General features: G+C 48.1%; 1 protein-coding gene across 3 annotated transcripts in view; it reads right to left on the bottom strand.

Moving 5' to 3' along the window:
- SLC25A37 (solute carrier family 25 member 37) overlaps positions 1-23,236 on the bottom strand; it is a 45,121-nt gene that overhangs the window by 17,981 nt on the left and 3,904 nt on the right. The window contains exon 1 of one of the 3 annotated variants that reach the window (XM_037812543.1): positions 10,770-12,523. The exons of the other annotated variants lie outside the window; for them this stretch is intronic. The gene's annotated coding sequence lies outside the window, so the exon portion shown is untranslated. Of the gene's footprint in view, positions 1-10,769; positions 12,524-23,236 lie in introns of those variants that run through there. 3 annotated transcript variants of the gene reach the window in all.

The raw sequence follows: 23,236 nt of genomic DNA, 5'->3' as shown, positions 1-23,236 counted from the left end.
CACCTCCCCACCTTCAAAAATGACTGCGTCAGGAGAAGGGAGGGATGAAAGAATCTGTGCCTGGCTCACTCGGAACATCCAGTGTGTGGCTTCCCCAAAGGATTAAATTATCCAGGCCCTACAGGTGGTGCACATTTCCAGATTCCAGGTAAGGCAGGACTGGTGACCTCACTGGGAAAAGGAGAGGGAAGGGAGACGGAGCTGGAGGGTGCAGCCTGAACCACCAGTCTCTGCCCTGCCCTGCTCTAGTCCCACAGCTGGCACTAACTTGACTGTGTGGCCTGAAATGAATCAATTTGCTCCTCTGAGCCTCAATGTTGCTATTTATAAAATAATTACAGTGATAAAAACAACAGCAATATTAGCAGCCAGCTATCCCCATTTTACAAATGAGGAAACCGAGGCACAGAGGGGCTCATGACTTGCCCCAAGGTCACAAAGCTAACAAGCACACAAGTGGGACTAGAAGCCAGCGGTCTGGCGACACCACTTCTCACGAGGGGTGTACTCTGAGGGGTCACAGTTGAGCTCGAGCCACACGGTTCCATCTCTGATGGTCTCTGCTTCCACAACCATGCTATATCACACATGTACCACCTCCATGTGCCCGACTCTGATTTTTTGGTCACCTAAATCCTCACTGGTTAATGTCAGTGCAGCCCTGGAGGGGGTGGGTGTCTGTCTAGGCCTCGTCTGCAGACATGCACTTGCAGGCAGAGCCGTGAGCCCAGGCCCATGGGGTCACACGGCTCCACGTGGTTCCACAGCCCTGGTCATGGGGCCGGGCAGCAGGGACTGGTTCAAGGCAAACCCATCCTCTATCCTGGAAAAGCGCCCCAAGCATCTGCCCCACAGAGCTGAGGGCAGGCAGGTCACCTTGACTGAGGAAAGCCTGACACTGTCAGCAGCGAAAGGCTAAGGCTCAAATATTCCAGTGGTTGGACTACTCTCAAAAAAGAATTTAATTCACTGCTGGTAACCTCAACTAACTAACCACGTTCTCTCACTGACTCTGCCCGCCCTTGTCTATATCGTTGGCTTATGAACACCCCACTTACAAGTAAGGACAAGATGCAGACCCGGAGAAACAACTCATCCTCAAAAGCTTTATTTTTTTCCTGGCATACAGATAAACTTGCTGAAGCATCGGAACGCCACATAGAAGAGTAAATTTAATGCAAGACTCCATAATGAAGCCCGGTAGAAGCACATGAACCCACCACAAAGTACCAGATACTGACGGCGTGCAGGCAGACAGGGAACTCAGCACCGAAGTCAGTGTTTTCAACAGCTCTGCTGTCATCAGTTTCGCATGTTGGGGCTCCTGTGAGCTTCTGTTTGACTATGGAGCTCTGCCACCCACCTAGCCTCTCCCCACTTTGCTTTGCAAGTGAGGACACAGATAGGTGACCTGCCCCAGGTTCCCGAGCTGATGCCTCTGTGGCAGAACTGGCCCTGTGCTCCCACTCGCAGATCCCAGCCCAACCATCCTTCAGCTGTATTTTGCGGAAAACCCCAATCACAGAATCTCAAAGAACCTAGCTCAGCCACCATCCCTAACGTTCAGGGACAGTCTCTGCAGTGAAGGAAAGCATATTCTAGTTGGGGGAATGAGACAAACGAGAGGTCCAGGTGCAATAGGAACAGGGGGTGGAATGTGGCAGGGAGGAAAATAAGGAGGACATCAAATAGCCGGGGTAGGGGGTGGGTGTGGGGTCTCAGGTACACGGCCAGGGACAGCAGGACAGGACTGGGAGAATGGGGTCTGAATTCAGTCAGTCACTCATATATTGAGCTTCTACTCCATTACTTAGACCTGAGGACCTCATAGTCAAAATCCTATCTGTTTTTTAGCTGTATGAACATGGGAAGTTACTTAAGGTCTCTGCAGTTCAGCTCCTCATTTGTAAAAACCTCTGTATCTCACGTGCTTCCTGAAAGGAAGAGATGAGAAGACTTAAATACGTCAATCACCTAGTACATTACAGAAGGTGCTCAATAAAGGTTTCTCATTGTGATAATTATTTTTAGAAAAGTCTCCAATATGTTCTCTACCTGGTTGGGGGAAAACCACCATCTACGTTGATAGAAATGGCTTGAAATCTCATTAAGAACCACCACCCAAACTAGCTTAGTCTTGCCTAGAAGGTGTGGGTGTTCCCCACGCCCCTCCTTACTGACAAGTGACTGCTGAGCACAATGCATTTCACAAAAAAAGCATCTCAATAAAAGTTTGAATCGACTCACATTAAATCCACAGAATAGGATAGACCATAAACCACACAACTAGACCTCAGGGTCCCAAGAAGGAAGTTAGCAGCCACACAACTGGTCTTGTGGACTGCAGGCCACAGCTCTACACCCTTACAATGAAGGGACAGGAATGAAACCCTACCCCAGCACCACCCCTGCCCCTCAGCAAGATGCTTGACAAAGGCAGCCTTCCTCACCCCCACTGCAGATCAGACCCTCCACAGCTGGCACGAGAGCACACGGTCAGGTTCTGGAGCCCCAAAGACATCTCAGTCCCAGCTCCACCACTTCCTTGCTGTGTGACCTTCAGCAAGTTACGTAAACTCTCTGAGCTTGTTTCCTTATCTCTAAAAGGGGCTCACAACAGTACCTACCTCCTAAGGTTTCTGTGAGGGTTAAAACGGATAATGAATGAAAAGCCCTTTGCATGGTGTCTGGGATACAGCTGCTGCTACTTTTTATTTAAGCTCTTTTGGATAAACTGCAAATTCTAAGATGATGTTACTTTTACTCTAATTCCTTCATAAAACTCTCATTCCCTAGGAGAAGGACTCCTCCAGGTCCACTCTGGTTAAAAACTAGTCCACTCATGAAATAGCAACACATCCCAAAGTAATTTGAGTGGAGAATAAAAATAAATATTCGGGGCCCCCCTGAGGAGCCGGGGGAGGATGTGGAGGTGTTGGACTTCCTCACGTGGATTGTTGCTGATGTTCTCACAAACATTGGGGACTGACGGCTTGATGTGCTAAGCCCTCTGTCTTGGGGCTTACCCCTATGAAGCTTGTTACTGCAAAGGAGAGGCTAAACCTCCTTATAATTGTGCCTAAGAATCTCCTGAGTACCTCTTTGTTGCTCAGATGTGGCCCTCTCTCTCTAACTAAACCACCTTGGTGGTGATCTAACTGCCCTCCCCCCCTACATGGAACCTGACTCCCAGGGGTGTAAATCTCCCTGGCAACGCAGATATGACTCCTGGGGATGAATCTGGACCCGGCATCGTGGGATCGAGAACATCTTGACCAAAAGGGGGATGCAAAATAAAATGAAATAAAGTTTCAGTGGCTGAGAGATTTCAAATGGAGTCAAGAGGTCACACTGATGGGCATTCTTATGCACTATATAGATAACACTTTTTAGGTATTAATATGTTGGAATAGCTAGAAGTAAATACCTGAAACTACCAAACTCCAACACAGTAGCCTTGACTCTTGAAGACAACTGTGTAACAATGTAGCCTACCAGGGGTGACAGTGTGATTGTGAAAACCTTGTGGATCGCATTCCCTTTATCCAGTGTATGGATGGATGAGTAGAAAAATGGGGACAAAACCTAAAAGAAAATAGGGTGGGATGGGGGGGATGATTTGGGTTTCTTTTTTACTTTTATTTTTTATGCTTATTCTGATTCTTTCTGGTGTAACGAAAATGTTTGAAAATAGATTGGGGTCATGAATGCACAACTATATGATGGTACTGTGAATAGTTGATTTTACACCATGGATGATTGTATGGTATGTGACTAAATCTCAATAAAATTGAGTTTAAAAAAAAGAATGCCAACTAGTTATTAATAAAACTAACAATCTATGTTTCCATGACAAAACAAACAGAAAAAAAACAAGTCCACTCATAATTGGTAAACACTGATGCTGGAAGACACCTGAGCTACCATCTACTCCGCTGCCTCTCTTAACAGGAGCGAGAGTAGCCCCAGAAAACGGAGGGGACCCTGTCCTCTCCTCCACCCCCACCCCCAGCCCCATTCACCTTTCTTCATCATCATTTCTGGCTGAATGAGCCAGCCTGCTTAAATTAATCCTGATTATATAACAAAGGAAACGTGGGTACCCAGAGAGGTGGCGGGAAAAAAACACCAGTGTCAGTTTACACAGGCGCAAAGGGTCCTGGATGAAAGCGCTACGGAAGCTTACACACCCGGCCTCACTAACGTGAGTCCGGGGCTGCTCCATAAACCTTTAACCGGGCTAAAGTCCAGAGCTTGGGGCTGGGCAGGGAACTGGAGGACCAAGGTTCCCTGCTGACGGGCACCCATCCGGCATGGTTTTGTGGGCCGGCCTCACCACTGCGCCAGGACTTGCCAGTCCTCTGACCTGGTGGGGAAACAGCCCAGGGCAGCTGCCAGCCGGTGGCCAAGTTCAGTACAGGGCAGGGCGCGGTGCCTCCTCGTGGGTTCTTGGTCCTCTCAGGAGCCCAGAGGACATGGGCCCTCGCGGCCTGGCACAGGGGCACATGCGCAGGCCTCTAGGAGTCTGCATGGGGCAGTAAAGGGCACACATGTTTCCACCAAGCGGGACTCGGTGATCCCTGAAAATGCGCACCTAAGTGTGAACACAATAAAAGAGAGCCCTATTCCAAGAATGAGAAGGCCTAAATTTCCATCTGGCTTTGCCACTAACTCATGGAGGAACTCCGAGCCATCGCTTCACCTCTCTGGACATCGAATGCCACCCGGGGACATGGGAAACACAGGATTTCCACCACCATGTAAGCCCCAAAGGGTTTTGTTCACTGATCTATTAACTACGAATATTGGCTGAATGAATAAATGGAGTTAATGGATTTCTCTCAAGAGCTCCTTTGCAACCTTTAACATTTGAAATCTGTCAAATCTGTAAAAAATGCTTTAAAAAGCAAGCGTGTCTGCGTTTTATTTTGGGGGAAGTAAATCTACATTATTATACATCAGGCCAACTGAACCCTAAAAACACCTAAATTAAAAAAAAAAATTCTAAATCTAATCGACAGCTCACTCTACATAACATTTCATAGCATGAAGTCCCAACACAAATAATTCCCTGGGGTCTCCTGTAACACCTGGAATAGCAAAGTTTGTTTGGTTTGGGTTAAGGCAGCCAGGTCTCGGCAGCCAGGTCTCAAAAGTCCAGCACAATACCCTGGACACAGTAATATCCCTAGCCTTGTAAGGAAGCATCTGGAAGGTCAATCCAAGGGCTTCTGGACAGAAGGTAAAGCTTTGACAAAAGGCAACATGCTTAAGTACGGAGCTTAAATCCTCATCCTGTCCTACATCCCTGTCCCTGCCCCTGTGATGCAGCACTTTCCTGTGATGCAGGACGCGGCCTGGGCAACCCCAAAAGATCTTATCCCAGGAATCGGCAACCCAACTGGCTCAGGCATGAAGGTAGCAGACAAAACCCAGCCAAACGTCCGTGTGTCTGAGCAACTGGAGCCCATGTCAGCGGCTACCAGCACTGCCCGTGGCATCACAGCTGGGGAGCAGAGGGCCCCACGGGGGTGCCCACCCTGGCTGGGCCCTGGGAGCTGGGCACCCCACAGCCCTGAGTGCTTCTCTCAAGTCAGGTCTGGTCCTGCCAGCTTCTACAATACAAGCATTCCACACCCTCCAAGCACCGCACCTCCTAAAACATGCCCCACCATTAGTCCATTATTCATGAGGAAAAAAAGATTTTTAAAAGCACCCTCGTCGCCAGCCTTCTCTTGTTCATTCCTCTACTTATAATTATATCAGGTGATGTGTCTGCATGTCTCACTGCTATTAAAGTCTGAGCAAAACTTAAAAGGAGGGGACAGCATCGTTCATTTTTGTGATCTAGGCATCTAGTGCTGTGCCTATCCCAAAGCAGACACTCAATAAAGGATCGCCGGAGATTCAGAGAAAAGACTGAATTTCATCCATCGGCATAAGCAAGACGTTTTTTTTAAGCCCCGCACGCACTCCCATCCCCAAACTGCTATCCACTGGCTGCAAATCTGTGTCCCAAAGTACGATGCACTCAGGGAGAGCAGGGGTGCTGCACAGCTTTTTCTGCGGCTGCCACCTACGGTAGCAGTAGGGCTGTAAGCCCCTACGAAAGCCAGACCCCAGAGTTCAGGGAATGCTCGAGATCCAACTAGGTGTGCAGGGTAAATTTCCCAGATGCTACCAAAGTCAGGTTTTCTACAAATGCCATTAAATTTAGGGTTAGGGTTAGGGTTATGTCTCCATAATGTGGGATGATTTACACATAGAGGAACCTAAAGGACCCTCATCTGCTTTATTCCTACACCCTTCACACCAGGCCAATAACAATAAAGATGACAAAACACCCAAAACACCAGGCTTGATGTTCTAAGGGTCTCTAGGGAAAGAGACCAAAGGAAACATCTTAAAGACTCCAGGGGCTGACTTGCTAAAACTAAAACAAAGTAGACCTATATGAATAAATTATCTCACAAGCTTCTGGGGGGTCATTTTTAAGTTTTATGGGATGCCGAAAGAAATGGCAGAAACCTCCAATGATGGGGTGAGATATGTTGACTAAAACCCTTTTTCTGGAAACAAAGAGCTCAGGTGTACATTTTAAACCAAAGTCATCTGACCAGAAGGAAAGAGCAGGATTACCAGAAGTGAGTAAAGAAGATGGTATGGGGGGGAGGGGGTCCCCAAAAAACAAGTTTCAGCTGGTAAAATGACAGGGTCACCAATTTAACTCACCAGTTCGGCCTCAAAAAAGCTGCCATGGCAGATGTCAGCGAAATACCAAAAGTCAGCCACAACTTAGCCAAGTAGTAATCTCAATGCCTCAAGGTCAAATGCAGCAAGTGATCACAGCTTGTCCTACTGACCCTTCTCTTGCAAGTTCCCCAGAAAACAAGACTAATCAGAATCCTGGAGAGGTTGAAGATGGAAGTGGTGACAGACTACAAAACGGCTCAAGTAAATTTTGGAGACAAGATGGGAATATTCTAAAAGTAGATTGTGGTGGTTTTTGTATGACTTTAGAAATTACTAAAAAGCACTGAATTAATTGTATACATATAATAAGTGAAGTTTTTACCGTATGTAAATTACACCCCAATAAAGCTATTTTTAAAGAGGAAAAAAAAAATAACATGGTCATTCTATCACCAAAACAACAAACAAGAAAAACAAAGATTGAGCATCTACTAAATAAAAGTCAGTGGTGTGATGCTAGAAGTGCTGGGGATAATATAATGGTGAGCAAAGCACACATAGCCCTTGCCTTCAAGGAGTTTATAGTCTAGTAGAGGAGAGCAATTTTAAACAAAAAATCTGATAAAAAATTACAAACTCTGAAAAGTTATGAAGCTAAAGTAGAAGGTACTATGAGAACAAATACAAGGAACCTAATTTAGATCTGGGAGAAAACCTGCAAGTGACTTTTCTAAACGGCAACCTCAAGGCCAGGTAGAGGTGGGCAGAAGCATGGGAGAAAGGGGCTTTGGGTCACAGGCAGTGGCAGGTGAGAAGCCCTGAGAGAGCTGCTCTAACTAGAAGCCAGGTGAGTGGAGGGAGATAAGTCTGAGACACAGAGCTCTTGCTTGCCTTAAAAACAGTAGCATAAGCACTACGGAAGACAGTTCGGTGGTTCGTCAGAAAGCTAAGTATAGAATTACCATACAACCCAGCTATCCCACTTCTAGGTGTATACCCCAAAGAATTAAAAGCGGGGACTCAAACAGCTATTTGCACACCAATGTTCATAGCGGCATTATTCACAATTGCCAAGAGGTGGAAGGAACCCAAATGTTCATCAATGGAAGAATGAATTAACAAAATGTGGTAAATACATACGATGGAATATTATTCAGCCGTGAAAAGGAATGAAGTCCTGATACATGTGACAACATGGATGAACCTGGAAGACATCATGTTGAGTGAAATAAGCCAGACACAAAGAACAAATATTATATGATCTCACTGATGTGAAATCATTAGAATAAGTAAATTCATAGAATCAGAATCTAGAATACAGGTGACCAGGGGACAGGGTGGGGATAGGGAATGGGAAGTTAATGCTTAAAATGTATAGAGTTCCTATTTGGAACGATGGAAATGTTTAAGGTAACGGTGGTGATGGTAGCACAACATTGTGAACATAATCAATCGTGCTGAAATACATATGTGAATGTGGTTAAAAGGAGAAATGTTAGGTTGTATATACAGTAATAGAATAAAAAGTTTTAAATCCATGTTACTGTACCATACAGTGAACCCTAAGTTAAACATGGACTATAGTTAATAGTACAGTTATAAAAATGTGCTTTCATCAATTTTAACAAATGTCACTCACCAAAGCAAGGTGCTAATAGGGTGGTGTATGGGAATACTGTATTTCATGCACGATTGTTTTGTAGACTCACAATTTCTCTACTTGAGAAAAAAACCTTGGCATAAGTAAGGTCAATTTTGTCCTTCATACTATTAAAACCACTGAAGAGTTTGAAGTAGCAAAGTGACATGATCCAAAATTTATTTAAAAAAAAAAGGAAAGACAGACAGACAAGACCCTGGCTATTCCTGGCTATTCCATGGAAACATATTGGAGTGGGTGCACGCGTGCATGTATGTGTGTGTGCAGAAGCTGGCAGATATGACGAAGTCTGGATGAGGAAGGATGTTGGCCTGGAACAGGGTGAGGCTGGGGAGATGAAAAGAAGGGAGGGGTTGGGGATGTGTTACAGAAGTAGCATCAACAGGACTTGCTGAAAGATGGACTGGGGTATATAATATTTTTCATGGATGATTCCTAGGTTCCTGGCTTGAATAACTAGAGGGATGGGAAAGACTGTAAGAGGGGCAGATTTGGAATGAAAGGATGGGCAAGAAATGGATTTCACTTTTGGACAAATTAATTTGAGATGCTGATGAGATACCTAGTAGAAATGTCCAGTAGGCAATTAGATACGTGGGCCTGGAACAGAGAAAAAGCCGTGGCCTGGAAACAAACATCTGGGAACCACCAGCATGACTGTTAGGATGAAATTATCCCAGGTGAGAGCACAGAGTAAAAACAGTAGAGAGTATGGGACAGAGCTCTGGGTCACTCTAACAGTCGGAGGTTACCTGGAGGAAGAGCTAATAAAAGGAGTCTGAAAAGGAGCAGCTGAGAAATCTCTTCTCCGTATTTTGAACTCTCACAGTCCTTAATTTTTCTCTCTCTTACGTTCTCATGTTGTGCATGCATAAATTAATATACCGCATCTAGTTTCACCTCCTATACTCTAAGCTCTTGAGGGCAGATTTCGAGCCTCGTCTGTAACCCCCATAGTCCCTTTCACAAAGCATAATTCAACGATGACAAAGGAAATGTGAAAACACCAAAAATGAACCAAATACACCTGCCATTTCACTGTCTGCCCTTCAGCCTGAGGGCATTCATCCTAAACCCTGGTGCTCATAACTCTATTCTAGAGACAATATAAAAAATATGTATCATCAGGAAGAAAACATTCAGGAGCAGGGATTTGGGAACTGAAGTACTGCACCCCCCCCACCACACACACACACACACACACACACACACACACACACACACACACACACACACACACGCACACACACAAACACACGTCTTCACTTCCTCCTGGCTAGGTTTTCTCCTTTCTCCACCTTCCTTTATTCTTCTTTCCTTTAGAACCCCCAGAACCCCCAGAACCCCCATGGAGAAGTTAAAGAAATGCAAGCAAAGCTTTTACCATGCTCTGAACTCCCTGAAGTGAGGTGTGCATCAGGCCCTCACCTCACTCCCATTACAGACAGGTGCCCATCACGCTACCCAAGTGCAGGGTGCGGGGTCTGAAGGAGTCGCTCTGCTTCTCGCCAAACCAAGGGCCCCCCTGTCTGAATGGGAGGGTCTCTGGTCCCGGCGAGGGCCTGCAACTTCGGCCCCTGACCTGTGAGGCCCTCCCGTCCTCACTGGAGAGGCCTCAGGTCACGAGGGTGGTAGAGCCACTGAGGAAAACATGGGCTCCTTTCCCTCTTCCACTGACCTAATTCAGGCCTCACCATCGATTGTTTGGGCTCCAGCAGGATCGTCCTGCCTCCGAGGGACCCCCCCCCCCCTCCCTGCCCCGCATTGCCAGTTGCAGTGGTGACCACAGATCTATCTCCACTTAAAATTGTAAAATTGGCCCACTCCTCCGCTTAAACACATCCAGTGGCACCCCAGGTACCTGCAGCACTGCTCTCAAATTAGAACGTTATAAAGAACACAGGGCAGGGTGTTTAAATGAAGTCAAAGCAGGGAGGCCCAAAGTTATACTGCCCCACTGAAATAAGGAATGAGTACTTTGGAACTAGAAACTTCCTGAGACTATGTGGTTTTTGTTCAGTCTTGCCATTTTACAGATGAAGAAACTGAGACTACCTCCAGAGCTTCTCTTCCAAAGACTGCTCATCAACAGCATCGTGTCCAAAGTCCACTGACAAGCGACGGCAGGAGGCCATCCCTTACTGCTTTGTTATCACCTACGCTGCTTTTGGAAATTCCTGCCACGCCGAGTTCTGACACTCTGCCTGATTCCCTACTTGCTCCCTCTTCCCTCTCTTCAGAATGTGCTTCCCTCACTCCTCCAGCAGCAAAATTCTACCTGTGAAGCCTGGCTTGGATTGTCCTAGATCCTCAAAACCCTCCCTGCTGATCCTTCGGGCAGCAAAAAGTGCCTCCACAGGTGCCTCCACGAGATCACGCACTCCTCAAAGCGGGCTGTGGGTGCGTATCTGCTTACCTGTCTACTCCACCAGGGTGAGGGCTCTTGAAGGGCAGAGGCCAGGACTGGTAGAGCAGGTTTGCTAATCCTGTTAACAGGGTACCCACAAGGACAACAGGTTACCCAACTGCACCCCACATCACACCGTGGAACAGTCTCTTCTCACAGAATCACTTCTGTCTGTTTGGTCCCTGATCTCCATCCTTGGATTCAGGGAAGGAGAAGAATGGAGGGAAGAAATGGGGCGACTGACACAGGAAGATGCATCTCACTGTAAATCTCACCGTGAGCTGAGATGGTGCACTGAGCCCCACCCCCCAGGGTGGGAAGCAGCTCCCCCCACCCTCTGTCACTCCTACTGTCACTCCCCCAAAAAAGCTCAGGCTGTCTGGGCTAACCTCATCTGTGCTGCTGGCAACACGGAGTGACCTTGGCCGTGCCAGCTGAACCCTCGATGACTCAGCTTCCTAGTAGTGAACTTGTGAAACGTCTCTGGCAGGAAGGAGCCAGGAGCTATAAAAAGGGCCTTCCAGAAGCATCTGCTACACTTCTCCCCTTGATTTCTGGGCAGGGTTGTGCCCACTCAGCATTTCTGGAATCGTGTGAATGAAAGGTTTGCAATCTTTAAGCGTCGGAGGTTTAAAGCAGATTAAACAAACTGTCATTTCCAGACAGGTCCTTTGAGATGCAGGGACAGGCAGGTCCCCAAAATGGTATCAGCAGTTGGCTCCTGCCCTGGCTCAAAAGACCCCTGGGCAGAATTCCCCTGCAGGGGTCTTCCTAGCTACCTCTCCCAAACAGAAGGACTTCGAAGTTTATACTTTACATCAAAGTCAAACCGGGGAGCCCAAAAGTTATAGTGCCCCATGGAAATAAGTAACGGGAATTTTAGAACTGGAACTTCCTAAGAGATCATTTCGTTTCAGTTCAATCTTGCCATTTTACAGATGAAGAAACTGAGACTCAGAAGTTAGATGTTTTTCATCTAGTCACTCCAGCAATGGACTTCTGGCCATATTAAGGTAATTAACAATTTACCCTAAAAATAAAATATAAATATCATGCGTATGTCTAGACAGACCAGATCTGTTTGTGCCTAGGTTCTCCTCGTTTCACTCCCTGCCCTCCATGTTCAAGAGACATTACAAATGGCAGATGCGGGGTGGGGGTGGGGTTATAGACTCCCCGTGGGTTTCCCTGCCTCTTAAACTCCAGCTGTTCAAAGGAGAAAATCAGAAATCTCTTTAAAATTTAAAGCATCTTTTAAAAGTAAAGCCCCAACTTTGTAAGAGCTTTTGGTTTTTAGGGTCTAAAAGGGAACCTGAGAAAGTTTCTTATGATTAGATTATCAGAATATACAAAAGATCCTCATAACGGATGTTTATAACAAGAATTTTTACCAAAAGTCAAGCAATGTTTCCCAACAGGCCTGTTCAGGGAACAGTGCTGATTCCAAGGATGAAAGGAATTTGCTACCACCTGCATTTTTACTGGTACATATCCCAGAGTGATGAATTTCAATTTCAACTCCTTCTCAGTCTCCTTCCCAACCTTGCTTTTGGAAGCCAACAAGCAGCTGAAAGTCATTCCAACTTGTCAATATATTCCTTACTGTTATATTGTTTTTATAATTAGAAGTCATTTCTGAAGCTGATATTCTTGAAGCTTTAAGAACTAAACAGAAATCTTAAAAAATTTTCAAAGTAAGTCGATGTAACAATTCACCCTTCCTGGCCTGCCTTAAATAATTTTTGTTAATTCAGTTATTGCCTTAGAAGCCAAGATTCAATGGAAAAAAAAATGTTTTTAAACATAATAACATCAAAAGAGATCTTCAGTCTCACATACACTTTAGGTTTTTAACCCTTTCACTGACAACCCCTCCCTTCCCCCAGGGCATTTTCCCTGCTTCAACTTCATCCAGCTGGAGCATGTGCCTCTACACTGACCCTTTCTTCTGGGTAACAGCTCAGCACCGTCTAAGGACACTGACCATGCTGCCCAAAAAAGGCCAACACACCTCCTTGTTCAAAACACCCAGCAAACAGATTCAGTAACAGTGGCCTCCTGTGCAGGGGAATGGGGTGGTGTTGGGGGTCAGCGGGTCCATGCCCGTGTCACAGAGCCAGCCTCTTTGGAGAAATGGGGCTCAGTTCCCAGGAGCTGTGAGACCCAGAAGCTTCTGTCTAAATCCTGGCCTAAACAGACACTTGAAGAAAAATCCTCAGAGCTCAAATCTCAGGCCCTTTATGGAAATCGGCTGGAGGCAAATGGACAACCCCAGGTAACTGAACCATCTGCATTTTATAGGAGGCTCCAACTTTGAGACAGAAAGGCTGAAAGGAAAGAGAACAGGAAATGTTCAGCTATATAATCACCGTAAAAAAGAGACAAGAAATGATACATGAATCCATACGACTCGTGTGTGTCAAGAGGCCCCAGGTATGATGCGGCTCCAGGTAATTCCGTCCTCTTAAAAGCACAGCTGTCCTCCTGTAGCTACACTGACCGCCATCCAACTCTCTACCAGGTCTCGCTCTCTTGGCCCTACAAAGTGTGACCTGGTCACAAGAAGCCAGTAAAGGTCACTCAGGCAAACCCTAAACCCCCATATATCACATGGCCACATTTAATTTTACCCATTGATATGGCCTGTGGTCCAGCTGACACTGGCCACTAATGTCACCCATTAATTATGAACAAATTGGATGCAGAAATGCCTTTGATATTGCAATTCATATTACCACTCTCCTCCCCTCCTCCTGTTTCCACCCTCCTCCAGTCTTCAGGCTCAGCGGTGAAAGTTCCCACCCAGGGAGGAGGTTGGGCTTCTGGGAAAGCCAGGAGGCAGGCGCTTGGTGGCTGAGCAGGGCCTACAATTTCAGAACAGGGAGAAGAGGAAGAGCAGCTGCCAGTCCAGCCTGGAAGCCCAGCAGGTGACCCCAAACCAGGAAAACTTTCCCAGTGGCTTCTGGGTCAGAAGGCTTAGGGCAGAGCCTCAGAAGCAGAGTGCTAGAGGGGTGCAGGGGTCCTGGCCGATGACCAGGCACAGCCGGGCCGAGCACGACATTCTCAGAGAAACAAAGAATCTCGGGTAGGCTTTGTTCTAACTTCTACATCTCCTTCAGGTCTAGAAATTAGGTATTTAGCTACTACGTCCTCACCTGGAGGGGCCCTCTCTTGACCCCTGGCCAGGGGTCTGGCTCCCCGAGGACCTGTCTGCCAGCCACTAGGCACACTGCCCTCCCTCATAGAAGGGGTGCCGTCTCCCAGCACCTATGGCCATGCCTGATATGCCCCCACCCCTTAATTAATGTGGTCATTCAGTAAGTCCAGGGGATGAAATAACATTCTGGTAAATGTCTTTCAACTCTTCCTGGGTAGAGACTTTACTATGAATCAGGCCAGCACTGAGCAAACAAACCATGGAGACAGTGACTACGGAAAGCAACGTTCTTGGCTCTTCAGTTAAACACACACCCTGGACTCACCCTTTCCACCCTTATATATATACATGATGACATCTTCTTCCCTTTAAGAGGCTTTGCCGTCTCTCTGGTCTGACTTCTTGGATCTGATCATGGTGGGCTACCTGGCCCCTCTAAACAAGGCTTTCACCAGTCTTGGGACACCCTGACCCTCTGCACCACGAGAAGGCAGAGGAGGCAGGGGAGTGGACACACCTTGCACCGAGGACGCACCGTGAGTCAGCGGCAGGGCCGGGAAGACATTTAGGGATTTGCCTGGTGTGCTCCCTTTTCCAGCAAGCCTGGTTGGCAAGCTTCCTGCCTGCTGCAAGCGCCCACCCCTCTGCCTTCCACTTCCAAAGCCAGGCCTGGGGCAAGGCGGAGTACCCGCAAAACCCTCAACCTTGGCACTGGGAGGAAAGAAGGGCCAGGGTACCCTGAAACAAAGGCAACTATGTGCCAGCCGTGGTGAGCAAACAAGTAAAATAAAGATGGAAGAGGCCAAGGGGGGAAAGCCCAAGGATCAGCAAACACAGAGAGACACACTTCAGGACAATCAGCCCCTTTCCTGGTCTCGACAACCCCTCCTCTCCAACGTCCCCAGACTCCTCTGCTTGGCACTAAAAGGGACAGACCCTCTTTAAAAATAAAAGGGAGCATTATAAACTTAAAATCCCACAGAGCCCTGCCCAGGCCCTGGCAGCCCTAGGGCACACAGCTGGCCTGCCTAAAGGAGGTTTTGTAACTTCCCTTGCCTGTCATTTGTTGCTGTGTACAGTTACCACCATCGCTCCTACACTATCAATTTAAAATGTTATTTCTTAGCACACTCTGAGCACAACTAGGCGAACAGCCACCCCTGCTTTCACTCAGCAGATGGGAGACACTGTGTAAAGAGAGGTCAAGCACCCGAGGTCACGCAGCGGATCCCGCAGCACAGCTGGAAGGAGAGCCTGTAGTTTCCACTCCAATGAGCTAACGTTACCCCTTTAACAAGATTCCGGTTTGATAGTAAATACCATCACCTAGCACCTGCATAAAGCTTTATACTTTTTAAACTGTGTTCACTGTAAACCTAGCTATATTTTATTACTAGATGCAATAGCCTATAAGGTAGATAAGATGGGCCTTGTTACTATTCCATATTGAAGATGATGAAACTGCTGCCTGCACAGACTCAGGAACTGGGATGTCATGCTCTTTCCAATAAGTCATTTTTATACTGTGATCTGGAAAGGAGTCCTCAGACTTGTCCCAACTAAAGTTGCTTTATTGAGTCCAACTTCACCATCCTGCTGAAATGAGAAGGTGCTTTAGCGGCTGCAATTTGCTCCAGAGAAAGAAGCCAGTCAGGGTCAAAAGTATCCTACAGCAATAACCATTTGTCACCATCCCCTTGCCCTCCATATTGGAGTATGTGACTCCAAGGAACTCCTGCCTATACGTCAGAGCCCTGCATTCTGAGCCAGACTTCCAGGGTGCCATGGTTTCTTATGGGTTGTTCCCCTGACTGCAGAGGGTCTTTTCTAAGAATGCAGCCCTTTCTCTCTCACCTCCCAGAACCCAGCTCAAGAGCTCCGCTGTTATTAACATCTGAGTCCATGCTTGCTCCTACCAGCTCCCTCCCTCACATCTGCCCCTTCAGCCCTGGGGTAGCACAAACAGGACCTGGGAGCAGAGACCTGACTTCCAGGGCATGTTATGTATTAGAAGCTCGGTTTGCTCATCTACAAGAAGAGGCAGCACCGGCCTTTCCCACCTTGAAGGCAAGAGACCTAAGAGAATCAGATTACATAATAGAAGTTGAAACAACACAAAATATTGCAATATACAATTACAAAAGCAATGTACAAGCCTACCAAGGCATTCAAGTACTAATGCTTTTAGAAATAATAAAAGGAGCTACAACCGAGTGCTTGCCAGGTGCCAGGCACCCTTCTTAACCCTCAAGTGCATCATCTCAATTAAGTCTCATAAAGACACTCAGAGGTGTCTCTGCTTTACTTGTGAGAAAAATAAGCCACAGAGGCTTCAGTGACTTGACCAGACACCACTGCAGGCAGTCCGGCCCATAGCCACTGCTGCTAACCTGAACGTCTCTACTCACAATCACCAAGCATATTGCCTCTGATACCATCAATTGTCGTTAGCTTAGCATATAGAGGTTGACCAAAGCCATCTCCAAACCTGATCCCAGCTGAGCTCAACAGTCCCGTCAAGTGGGTAAAGCAGATGATAAATGTAGTTTCATGAGGACATATGAGCCCAGAGAAATGACTTGCCCAAGGTCTTAAAGTCACTTAATGGCCAGAACAGGACTTAAACTCATGCAACCCTGTCCGGTGCCCTTTCTAGAAGCCCCAATGCCAGCATAAGGCTGACATTCCCACACTTCTCCTGAGCTGCCACACACAGCAGCAAATTAAATATATGATCGATGACCGTGCCAGGGAACAAACGCTGCTGATAACAGAAAAAGATCAGGTCAGTGCATTCACCAGCAGCAGGCGACGCGGACCGTGCAGCCAGCCAGACTTGAGGGCACTGGGGCTTTCCAAGTGTCTCCACTGCATGCATTTAACGGATCCAGAGGTTCAGGCACCCAAAGGACACGCTCTCAGTTACACAAAGCTGCAGTCCCTCCACCTGGCTTACAATAGCCAGACGTGTATTTCCTAAACCTGTTATGCAACTCTTGCTTCAACCGAGCTGCTGCTGGGATTTCTCCCTATTTCAACATTTTTTGTTTTCTCTTCAGAGAGGAAAGCATGAATGTGAAACCATAACATCTCTTGGTGACCAAACAACGGCCCTTCCGGACTGTCTGGGATTACTAGCAGGGTGGGGGATGTTTTCAAAGGCACCTACTGTTAGCCAACTTGAGCGTCCAGAACGGCTAACAGTCGCAGAGTAACACAGAGGATGGGGGTGGGGAGGTGACACAATTGAGGACCATGGTCTTCTCCAGCAGAAGGAGCCGTTTCAAGAGTGCCCTGCAAAGAAACCTGGAACAACACCCCCTTGCAGGCTCCAGACCTTCAAGACAGCAGCTCGAGCACTCCGAAGTCCACAGCCCAGACCTCTTCCTTTTAGACCACGTGAAAGTTAGCAGCAAGACAGGAGCATCTTCTCTTCTGAGGGATCCAGTCCTGTCGCATGAGCTCATCAGGGTCTAATTATAGGGAGCATGCCCTGGGGCCAGGGGCCATGAATTCTTATTTTTGTACCCGGGTGTCGAGCACTGTCCCTGGCATAAAAGGGCACTAGAGGGGTGTGGAATGAATGCAGTGAATGACCAAATGAATAAATCACCTCATCAGGGTACAACTGTTGCTTGCTGGGTTCTACCACCAAAAAAAGAACAAATGAAAGGGCTGACAAGGTGGCCAAGACATGCTGCGGATTAAAACAAGACAAAATGAAAAGCTGGCATTTACTTAATCGTAGCATTTAGAGCATTTTTCCCTGGCTGGGAGGAGAGTCTCTCAGCCTCACGCTTGCTGGGCTGAGAAGCACAGCCAAGGGATTTTAAGGTAGGGAGGGAAACTACCAGATCCGAACTCTAGAAAGACGTGGCTGCTCCTCAGTCCCCTCTGCAGGCTCTGCTACAGCAACGAGAAAGGGCTGGAAGGCTCTAAGGCTTGGGGCAGCACCAGTTAAGAGGTTACCGCAAGTTAATTTGTTCACCAAATACTTCCTGAGCACCTATGATGTGCGGGGGACTGTTGCCGGCAAAGGGGAATACGCCAGAGAACAAAACCCTGCCCTCGTGGAGCATGCACACTAACGCAGAAATCATAAACATTTTGTCAACCATACTGTACACTGGAAAGGAATAAAAGCAGTGGAAAAAAATAAAGCAGGGACAGGAAATGGGGAGTGTGGGGTGGGGTCGGGGAGGAATGCTGAATTTTAACTCAGAAGGTCAAGGAACCCCTCAATGAAAAGGAGACATCTGAGTCCCCTGAACAAGGTGGTAGCAGTGGGAGAGAGAGAAGTCAAGTCAAGAGGTGCTGAGAGACACAAAAATAGACAGGACCTGGAGACATATGAGGGGAAGGGTGGGAAAGGGCGAACGGCAAGAGTCACTGAAGACCAAGTTTCTGAGGGAAGAACCCAGGCAGGCCAGGTCGGTGGGGCAGGTCAGGATGTCTACTCTGGATACGCCGAGTTTCAGGAGGCAGTGAGGCAGGCAAGCGGACATGCCTGCAAAGCAACTGGATATGCAGCTCCCAGGAGTCCAGACCAGAGATGAAGATACGGGAGTTACCAGGGCAGAGGTGGAAACTGAGACAAGTGTCCTGTGGGAAGAAGAGAGGGTGGAGGGCAGAATTCTGAGGAAACATCTCAGGGACACCAAGAACGTGCAAAGGGAACTGAGGAGGGGCCAGACCTGAGCAGGGAAACAGGAGAGAGCAGTGGGGATAAGCTCTGTGCAAAGGTGCATGATCCAAGGCAGAAGAGAGACCAGGAAAACAAGGCCTGAACTTGTCAACAAGCTCTGTAGCAGCCTCAGCAAGGTTGCAGTGAAGTGGCAGGCACGGCAGCCAGACTGCTGTGGGATGATGAGGTGAGGAAGTAAGTAGTGACCGAATGTCAACAATTCTTTCACAGCGTTCGTTATTTTAAGGAGGGGTGGGGAGCAACAAGAGTTTTTCTGTTTACTGGAGGAAAGAGAGTGGTATTTGGTGGTACGCATGGTGTCAAAGTGAGATGTGTGGGGTTTGTTTGTTTTTTTAAGATGGGACAGGCTTGGACCTATAAACAAACTTCTGAGGAGGAGCCAACAGAGAGAGGAAGGCTCAAGATACTGGAACTGCATTACTCAAGAGAACGATGACAAAAATAACTCCTATCATCACTATTTATTGAGAATTTACATGCCAGCACTGCAGCAAGAGCTTTATATGTATTACCATATTTAATTCTTTCATCAACTCCATAAAGTACATGTACTGGTTTTCTAGGGCTGCTGTAACAAATTGCCACAAACCAAGTGGCTTCCAACAACAGAAATTTATTCTCACACAGTTCTGGAGGCCAGACGTCCAAGGATCCTCCCTGGCCTCGTCAGGCTGTCTCTGCATCACACCAGCCTCTGCTCTCTGGTCGTAGGGTCTTCTCCCCTTGGGTGTCTCTGTATCTCTCTCTCTCCTTCTGGGGACACCAGCCCTTGGATCTGGGGCCGACGCTAATCCAGTATGACCCCATCTTAACTTGATCACATCTGCAGAGACCCTACTTCCAAATAAAGTCACATTCATGGACACCAGCTGGTGGGCCTTCAGCATCTTTGGGAGGGACCCAAATCAACCCAATTAATTGTTATTAATATCCCCAATCTGCAGAGAAGGAAACTGGGCTCAGAGAGGTCAAGCGATGTGCACACGTGTAGAGCCAGGATTCAAATCCAGGTATGTCTGGGTGGTCCTTCACCATCACCAGAGCCCTCAGCGGGTGAGTCATCTTAGAGGAACAAAAGGCATCTCTTACCTATGACAGGAGGGAAGGAGGGGTGACAGCATATGGGTTTTGGGGGGACAGCAACAGGAAGATGGAGTTCGATGGGGATCCTAGCTTCACTATGAACTAGATAGCAAGATGCCAGGCTAAGACTGAAGAAAAGCTGTGGAGGGAGGTCTGAGGAGGAAGACGATGGGCTGAAGTGGCTGCTGTGGAGAATGGAAGAAAGCAACCAAGGAAACAGGGCCATCCTTAGGCCAGAGGGCGTGAACCCCAGGGGTGTCCATTAAATAGACACGTGATTTTCTCCAGAAAGGCCCAGCTGTCGAATGGACAGATGGATTACCCAGGATCAGGGTTTGGAAAGGCTGGTGTTGGAAGAACCAAAGGCAGAGAAACTGAGGAACTGCGAGTAGTGAAACGTGAGGGACCACAGGGTCCAGGACAGATGAAGACAGAAAAGGCTGAAGGACCGGGAGCCAGCAGAACGTGACAGTGAGGAAGCTGTGGCCGGCCTGCAAGGTTTCTGAATTTAAGATGTAGTGGTGGAAAGGTTCTGGGTTATGACAAGGCCCAGTGTGGGTAAAGGCCATTGACCCGAGGGGTGCGGATAACGGAGATTTGGATGTCAGCTGGGTAATGACTGATATGAGGGCGTTCTCAGATAATGACAAGATATGTGGTGGAGCAGCAGTCTGTGAGCAGGTGCCAGTGTCCTCAGTGAGGGCAGGAAAGTGACCACAATGGCAACAACGATGATGGTGGTGGTGCGAGCTGGCTCTGGGGACACTCCTCTGGATCTGGCATAGGACTAAGCACTTGAAGGACTTAATCCTCACAACCACTCGGTGAGATCAGTACCATTCCCCCCCCCCTCCATTTTTTCCCCACAGGGCACTGAGAGGTCAAGAGACTTGCCCAAGATCACACCCTAATGGGAACTGGGGCCCAGGCCCTGCAGTCTGGCTCGAGAGCCCAGGCTCCAAACACCATGCGTCCTGCCTCTCGGCATAAGTCAGAGTGGAGTTTGAGGAGTGTGGGTGACAGAGATAAAAGAGGGACTGAGGCTGGTACAAGCGGATGACGGGAGCCTTGGAGGGGAAGGAGTGGTTCATAAGAGAGTGGATGAGTGGTGGTAAGAGACAGGCAGCCCCGCGCTCCACTCCCAAAGCGCTTGGGTTTGATCTGATGGGAATCACCTTTACTCGAGAGGCTTCCGGGAAGCGATGTCCCCAGCAGAAGACCAGGATTTCAATCAGGACAGGGTGGTACAAGGAACAGTGAAGAGGTGAATGCAGGGAACTTTGCCGATGGAAAAATATGCAAAGTACGAAGCAATGGAAAGTTGGATCGGGAGAAAGAAAGCAAGAAAACCAACCCCATTTTACAAATAAAGAAATAAAAACCCAGAAGAGTTAACTGCCCTGACCAAAAGTGTCCAGCCAGTAAGTCAAAGACAGGAATGCAAATCTCTCCAAGGTATTTCTCTGAAGGTAAAAAATCCCAGTTCAGTAGGAGCTGTAGGGAAAGTTTACTGATAAACAAAGAAAAAGTGATTAGACATATCCCTCCTATGAAAAATGTTAGCTTTGGACACACAAGGTGGAGGCAGGAAGGGGCAGGGCAGGCTCTGGGGAAGGCAGAGCTCACCTGACACCATCTTAAGTGGTACAGCAGACACCGTGACTGTAGAAACCTGTCTGGGGCCAGCACTGATGGGGCCACAAGTTTAAAAACAAACAAACAAAAACTCTAGAGAAGGAAAAGCTGAGCATTAGAGGAGAAGAGAAAAGAGCAAGGGCATTCCGGGGTGCAAGAGAGACTGCCAAAGGCATCAGCGCTAGCAAGGCAGTTCGTCCAAGGGGTCAGGGAAAAGAAAGAAAGAGGGGTCAAGAACCCAAGTCTGTAAAAAAAGGGAAATTGAGACTAAAGCCCTGAGCTTGGTCACTGTGCCACCCAGCAGGTGGGACAAAAGCCCTCATGGATGAGATGGCCCTAGGTGGCTAAAATGTGCCCAAATGGGAAGCAGGAAAAGGTGATGGGAAGCACACCCCCACTAAGCAATGCTCTCCCTTCGATGTGACACACATCACCAAAACCCCCCAAACACACACACACACACACACACACACACACACACACACACACACAGCCCTTGGTGGGACAAGCATTGCAGCCAATTCAACCCCAATGCCTCTTCCTACGACCCGTGGCTGCTTTCACTACTCGCTATGGTCCTTGGGCCTGCACTCCACTGTCTGCCCCAGCCCATCCACCGTCTGCCCCAGCCCACCCCTCTCCAACTCCAGGGCAGGGGAGGCGGTGGTGGGTAGGAGAGTGAATACTTGGGGGACCAGATGCTGAATTTGGGATCACAGTTATGGGTATCAGCACACAGCCCGGAAGTTCATGAAACAGGGAGTTTCATGTCCAAATCTCCCTTTTTGGACTCCATGCCTCCCTCAGTCTACTTGAAACACACGCGCGTGCGCACACACACACACACACACACACACACACACACACCTTCCTTTGAAGAAGGACAAAAAAAGAAGGGAGGGGAAGGATTTGAAGAGAAGACAAGGGACCAAAAAATCATTATAATTTTGTTCCAGGAACTAGATCAATTTGGAATTTCACGCCTTTTTGAAGCTGAATGGCATCTACTGTACTTTGTTCCTAATGCTGAAGGACTTTAGAAAGCAGTGAAGTGGGTGGGAGGGGACCCTGGCAGCTGCCTTCACTTCCCTGAGCACCCTTCCTACGAGTCCACATCGCTGAGACCCGGAGGAGAAAACTCCCGAGTTCAGGACTGCTGAGCCGCCCTGGCCACCTGCCCTGCCGCGTGCTGCTCCGAGCTCAGCAGGGCTACGGAAGCCCGTAAGGTCAACTCGAGGATTCCAACTTGCTTAGCACCCACCAACCCCGAGACAGAATGCTTGGCTCTCAGCTCTACAGTTCTCTCATTCCTTCTGAACCCTGGAAGGGAAGGAGGGTTGATCCTAGGAGAGTTAAAAGACTGGGTTTCCCGGACAAGCAAAGCAAAAGAAAGGGCTGTGGAAGGGTCAGCGGAAGTTCCCCCACTTCAAATCTTTCCTGTTTCCTTTTGCCCCCGCTTCGACCACGGCAGAACTCAGCCTGGTCCACAAGCAGCGTGCCTAATCTGGTTGGAATTTCCTCCTCCACCCACCTGGCATTCTCCCCACACTCTCCAACACTCCCGGACCAGGGGCTCTCACAACCACCCCAAGTGTTGGTCCAGGCGACCACTGCGTCACTTTGGAGTACCAGGAAAAGGCTCATGGAAAATGTGTGGCAAGCCCCAGCTGGAAGGGAGCAAGTAACTGCTACCATTTAGTGAAAGCTCTGCAGAGACCCTATGCTCTCTCCCTTGGTACCCGCTGCGGAGCACAGAACTGACATGAGAAAACCAGCAGCCAAAGGTCCCAGGAGCCTGGGGCTATAGAGATCAGTGAGCACTCATATCCCACCCTGGTGGAATGAAGTCAGTGAGAGAGGAAGACACAAGATGGGGCAGAATAGTTGCCAAAGGTC

This window comes from Choloepus didactylus, chromosome 20 (genome assembly GCF_015220235.1).
Source record: "Choloepus didactylus isolate mChoDid1 chromosome 20, mChoDid1.pri, whole genome shotgun sequence".
NCBI lineage: Eukaryota > Metazoa > Chordata > Mammalia > Pilosa > Megalonychidae > Choloepus > Choloepus didactylus.
This window is presented reverse-complemented; position numbering and strand designations above follow the sequence as displayed.